A 6,395-nucleotide genomic window follows, 5' to 3' on the forward strand; every position below is an offset into this window, starting at 1 on the left:
TTTCGGTGTGAAACAACCAGACTCTCCATTTGCAGATATTTAACCCTTTCGTAACCTGTGAAGTGATTGGATTCAAACAAACCCAGCAATAATTCACTCTTTCTCAGCTCCACAGGCAGAGAGACCTGGGAAATGAAGCTGTCAGTGTGGGTCTTTATTCGTGGGCAGAGTGGTGAATGCGACGGACGTGAAATCTATTGCGGTTTCCCCAGGCAGGTGTGACCCCTGCCGACTACAAAATTGGAAATGTCGTCAAAACGAAAGGGAGACTGTTCCCCGGTTTTTTCTTTAAGATTCAAATCAGTGGAGGGCGAAAGATATTTCACTCACATTGGGACTGGTGGGAATCTGCAACCCACTGCCTGTTCGGGTGGAACAAGCAGATACACGCAGAGCTTCTTTTGAGGCTATGAGCCAAGTGTTTGGAAATGAGACTAGAACAGTGAGGGGCTGGAAATCGTGATCGAAATGAAGCAGGGTGTTTCCTTTGCCAGTGAAAGATACTGCTTCACAAAGTTGGGACCGTGGAAGGGAAGCAGTGACGCTGATTATCTTTGGTTGTTGACCTTGTGACTGTTCCCATTGCTGCGCATGTCCGTGTTAACGTCAGAACTCTGCCGCATGGTGGCGTTAGATACGCACAGGGCCGCGGGCGCAATGGATGACGCATCCGACTCCACCTAACTGTTTGAAATGCAGCTCACAGCTTCTTCACACACCCCAATTAATCTTTCTCATTGTCCTGAAGCCGGTTTGAATTCTTGATCTGCAGGAACGAGACACTTTTCACTGTCTCACGTCAGTCAGTGTCCCTGAGAACATCAGAGTCACGTCACAGCGCTGTCAGAGGAGGGGAAGCTGAAATAGCCCCACAAGCTGCTCACAGGCACATTTCACTTTCCCCAACTCACCGCCCCAACCCACTGATCCTGGGAATGGAAAGGGAACAAACACCAAAACCCAGTCTCATATTTGTGAATCTTCCGAAAATAAGAAAACTGTTTATCCCTTCGGATCTTCCATCCTGGGCTAACAAAGGGTGATTGTAAATGGTTGACCATTCAGTGTCGATTCTTTTTGGCTGAAAATATCTTCCTTATCTCATCCCAGCATTTCTTGCCACAGATAACTGTGCGGGTAAAAAATGAGGTCTGCAGATGCTGGAGAGCACAGTTGAAAATGTGTTGCTGGTTAAAGCACACCAGGTTAGGCAGCATCCAAGGAATAGGAAATTCGACGTTTCGGGCATAAGCCCTTCATCAGGAATGAGGAGAGGGTGCCAGGCAGGCTAAGATAAAAGGTAGGGAGGAGGGACTTGGGGGAGGGGCGATGGAGGTGTGATGGGTGGAAAGAGGTCAAGGTGAGGGTGATAGGCCGGAGTGGGGTGGGGGCGGAGAGGTTAGGAAGAAGATTGCAGGTTAGGAGGGCGGTGCTGAGTTGAGGGAACCGACTGAGACAAGGTGGGGGGAGGGGAAATGAGGAAACTGGAGAAATCACCTACCACCCCACCAACCTCCGTATACAGCGTATCATCCGCCGTCATTTCCGCCACCTCCAAACGGACCCCACCACCAGGGATATATTTCCCTCCCCTCCCCTATCAGCGTTCCGCAAAGACCACTCCCTTCGTGACTCCCTCGTCAGGTCCACACCCCCCACCAACCCAACCTCCACTCCCGGCACCTTCCCCTGCAACCACAGGAAATGTAAAACTTGCGCCCACACCTCCTCCCTTACTTCTCTCCAAGGCCCCAAGGGATCCTTCCATATCCGCCACAAGTTCACCTGTACCTCCACGCACATCATCTATTGCATCTGCTGCACCCGATGTGGCCTCCTCTACATTGGGGAGACGGGCCGCTTACTTGCGGAACGCTTCAGAGAACACCTCAGGGACGCCCGGACCAACCAACCCAACCACCCTGTGGCTCAACACTTTAACTCTTCCTTCCACTCCACCGAGGACATGCAGGTCCTTGGACTCCTCCACCGGCAAAACATAACAACAGGACGGTTGGAGGAAGAACGCCTCATCTTCCGCCTGGGAACCCTCCAACCACAAGGGATGAACTCAGATTTCTCCAGTTTCCTCATTTCCCCTCCCCCCACCTTGTCTCAGTCGGTTCCCTCAACTCAGCACCGCCCTCCTAACCTGCAATCTTCTTCCTAACCTCTCCGCCCCCACCCCACTCCGGTCTATCACCCTCACCTTGACCTCCTTCCACCTATCATATCTCCATCGCCCCTCCCCCAAGTCCCTCCTCCCTACCTTTTATCTTAGCCTGCCTGGCACCCTCTCCTCATTCCTGATGAAGGGCTTATGCCCGAAACGTCGAATTTCCTATTCCTTGGATGCTGCCTAACCTGGTGTGCTTTAACCAGCAACACATTTTCAACAGATAACTGTGCGGCAGAGTTCATGTGTATATTTCCTTGAATGATATTTTGTAACTAACATTCGTTTGCTAGTTGTTTGTATCGGGTATTTCAGGTTCATTAGCCGCTGTTCAAGTGTGTTGGTAGATTTGTGGGCTACCATGATGCTGAGAGGTTTGAGTTGTCTGGACACCATTTAACAGATGTATTTAATGTAAGGTAATGTGGCTAGGGTTTCTGCACAAGTTGTGTCTGCTTGTGTCAATTTGTTGATGAGAAATCGGCACACTGGGTTTATTGGGTCGGCAAAGGTGAGGACTGGAGATGCTGGAAGCCAGAGTTTAGATGAGAATGGTGCTGGAAAAGCACAACGGGTCAAGCAGCACCTGAGGAGCAGGAACATCGAAGTTTCGGGCAAAAGCTCTTTATCAGGAATAGACGCAGGACGTCTCCAGGGTGGAGAGATAAATTTGGGTGGGGGGTGTGCTGGGGCGAAGGTAGCAAAGAGTAAAATAGGTGAATGGTGGTGGGGATAGAGGAGACAGGTCAGAGAGGAGGGTTTAGCGGATAGTTGGGAAGGGAGATTGGCAAGGAGGACAGGTCATGAGGTCAGTGCTGAGCAGGAAGGTTGGAACTGAGGTAAGGTCGGGGGAGGGGAAAGGAGGAAACTGGTGAAATCTACATTGATGCCCTGGGGTGGAAGTGTTCTGAGGCGGAAGATGAGGTGTTCTTCTTCCAGGCCTCGGGTGGGGAGGGAGCGGCGGTGAAGGAGGCCCAGGACTTGCATGTCCTTGGCAGCATGGGAGGGTGGATTGAAATGTTAGGCCACAGGGCGATGGGGTTGATTGGTGCGGGTGTCCCGGAGAAGTGATTTGACTCTCCAATCTCCCCAATGTTATAGAGATCGCATCGGGAGCAATGGATACAAAAAAAATTACATTGATGAATGGACCGGTGAAAGTCTTCTTTCTCCTGCAGCCCGGGTTCGATTCCCAGGCAGCGAGGCAATTTTTAGCAGAGCTACAAAACAGGTCTATATCTCCCTGGTGGTCTAGTGGTTAGAATTCGGCGTTCTCACCGCCGCGGCCCGGGTTCAATTCCCGGTCCGGGACGCAATTTCCCCCGGGGCTGCAGGCTATCCATTCTTCTTAAATGCGCTGTATCGTTGTTTCCTGATCTTCGTCGTTCCTAGGTGCTGCAATGTGAAGTAGCTCGTTGAAATTGCATCCTGATGCAGATTTGTTTGTATGTGTTGGGATGATTGCTTCTGCAGCTTAAGTACTTGTTTCGCGTGTGCTGTTTTCCTGTCGACGCTGTTTTGAATTTACCATTGACTGTTCGCTCTACTGTGACATCTAGAACAACAACACTTTTTGTTGTTCTCCTCTTTTGTGAATTTTATGCCAGTAAGGAAATTGTTGATGGTGTTGTAGGTTTCCTCTAAGTTGTTTCACGTTGTGGTGACAAAAGTGTCATCACTGTAGCCGACCCAAAGTTTGGGTTGGATCTTTGGAAGGGCTGTTTGTTCGAAACTCTGCATTATTGCTTCTGTTAGGAATCCTGATATTGGTGGTTTCATGGCTGCTCCGTTGATTTGTTTGTCAGTCTTGTTACTGAATAGGAAGTGGGAGGTAAGGCACAGCTCCACGAGCTTGACAGTGTCATCTTTGCTGATGAAGTTGGTGCTGTTTGGTGTTTGTGTCTTTGGTTCTTCAAGTAGTGTCTTCAGTTTTCTTTGGTCACGTTGATGTTAATGGATGTGAACAGGGCTGTATGCCAAAGGACAGTATTATTCCATCCTCTTCTATCTTGTTGTCTTTGGTGTTCAAGAATTCTTGGATGGAGTAACTGGAGTGGCGTGAGTCTTCGACTTGTGTTTTAGTCTTCAGTGGAGGTCTTTGACTAGTCTGTATACTGGTGTTCCAAGTGGTGAGACTGTGGCTTGAGGGGGACTCCTGGTTTGAAGAGGAGGAGAACAGCAACAAAGTGCCATTCCTAGATGTCACAGTAGAGCGAACAGTCAATGGGGAACTTCAAACTAGCGTCGACAGAAAAACAACACACGCAAACCAAACACTTAACCGGAGAAGCAATCATCCCAACACCCACAAACGAGTGAACAATCCTCACTCTCTCCGCGGAGCAGGTAAGGGCTGTTTGGCACTATCTGTTTGTAGACGCGGTTACGTTTGTTTCATGGTTTAAATTTAAATATCTTTTTCGAAAAAAGTGCGGAGCGGACCCGGAAGCTGGTGTAGCGCAAACTTACCTGGGTAGTTTTTTTTCCCAATAAAGGCGCGCAGTGGTTAAGTAAATGGGCAGGTGTTATACCTTGGGTTCACTCTTCCTTCATTCCCACCAACCCTAACTCCACTCCCACCCCAACAGTCCAACGGCACTTTCCCCTGCAACTGCCGAATGTGTGACATCAGCCCATTTACCTGCTCCCTCCTGACTATCGAAGGGCCCAAACTTACCTTCCAGGTGTAGCGGCACTTTACCTGCACTACCCACAACCCAGTCTACTGCATTTGCTGCTCATAATACGGGCTCATTTACATTGGGGAAACCGAGGCATTAACTGGGTGACTGCTGCACAGAACATCTACGTTCTGCCCGCAAAAAAAGACGCTGAGCTTCCGGTTGCCTGCCAATTCCATACCCCACCCTGTTGCGTGGCCAACATCTCTGTCTCAGGTTTGCTGTATTGTCCCAGCGAAGCCCAGCACCAGCAGAACGAAGCGCACCGGATATTACACTTTTGGACCATACATCCCTCCGGTCCCAATATCGAATTCAATAATTCTAGGGCTTGAAATCCATAGCATCCTCGTCCCTACCACACACACCAAGCCTTGTTATCACATAGTCTTTCATTACACACTACCTATGACTGCCACGAACAGTCTCCATTCACCCTCCCACGCAGATCGTTATCAACTCCCTTTTCTGTCCAACAGTTCTTCCCTCGCTTTGGGCTCTGTCCTGATCTATCATTTACTGCATCCGCCTTCCTCCCACAATATCTCCTGCATATAAACCAACGTTTTCCCAATCACCATCAGTTCTATGGAAGGGTCATCGGCAACTACTGTTTGTTTTTTGTTTCTGATATACAGCATCCGCAGTTCTTTCAGCTTTTTATTGAGGTAGAGTTGGAAATTGTTTCGAGAAACAGAAGGAGAGGTGGAGAGACAGAACAGACTGAACTGTTGATCTCAGTTGTTACGCAGACGTAAAATCATTGTAGTGCGATCACTTCCCTTAAGCATGAATAGCGGGCCCAATCTGCTCGTGAGCTTGTGGCGCAACGGTAGCGCGTCTGACTCCAGATCAGAAGGTTGCGTGTTCAAATCACGTCAGGCTCATTGAAGTCAATTTTGGATACTTGTGGGGAAGACGACTGAGCAGAGGTAACCAATGGGTTTCAGGCCGATGGCACGGAGCCTGCTCCTGTTGCTCAGAAGTGAAGTTTGGAAAAGAGCAGAGCAATCGTTATGGGGCACCGATAGGCGGTTTTGTGGGGGCGAGAGAGACTCACGATTGGTATGTTGCCTCCCAGGTGCAAGGGTAAGTGACGTCTCTGATCGTGTTTTCCGGGTTCAGAAGGGGGAGAGGGAGCAGACCGAAGTCGTGGTCCACGTTGGCATCAGCGACATAGGTAGGAAGAAGGATGAAGATGTCAGGCAGGCTTTCAGGGAGCGAGGCTGGAAGCTCAGAGTTAGAACAAACAGAGTTGTTGTCTCTGGTTTGTTACCCGTGCCACGTGATAGCGAGTCGAGGAATAGTCAGAGAGAACAGTTAAATGCGTGGCTACAGGGATGGTGCAGGAGGGAGGTATTCCGGTATCTGGATAACTGGGGTTCTTTCTGGGGAAGGTGGGACCTGTGTTGTGGTTCTGTTCGCCGAGCTGGAAATTTGTGTTGCAAACGTTTCGTCCCCTGTCTAGGTGACATCCTCAGTGCTTGGGAGCCTCCTGTGAAGCGCTTCTGTGATGTTTCCTCCAGCATTTATAATGG

At 49.6% G+C, this 6,395-nt stretch overlaps 1 non-coding gene across 1 annotated transcript; it reads left to right on the forward strand.

The window, feature by feature from the left end:
* Positions 1 to 5,672: 5,672 nt before the first annotated feature.
* On the forward strand, positions 5,673 to 5,744 carry trnaw-cca (transfer RNA tryptophan (anticodon CCA)). The gene has a single exon. It is a non-coding gene; the product is annotated as a tRNA-Trp (tRNA).
* Positions 5,745 to 6,395: the final 651 nt, after the last annotated feature.

Source organism: Hemiscyllium ocellatum (genome assembly GCF_020745735.1).
Source record: "Hemiscyllium ocellatum isolate sHemOce1 chromosome 27 unlocalized genomic scaffold, sHemOce1.pat.X.cur. SUPER_27_unloc_43, whole genome shotgun sequence".
NCBI classification, from domain to species: Eukaryota; Metazoa; Chordata; class Chondrichthyes; order Orectolobiformes; family Hemiscylliidae; genus Hemiscyllium; species Hemiscyllium ocellatum.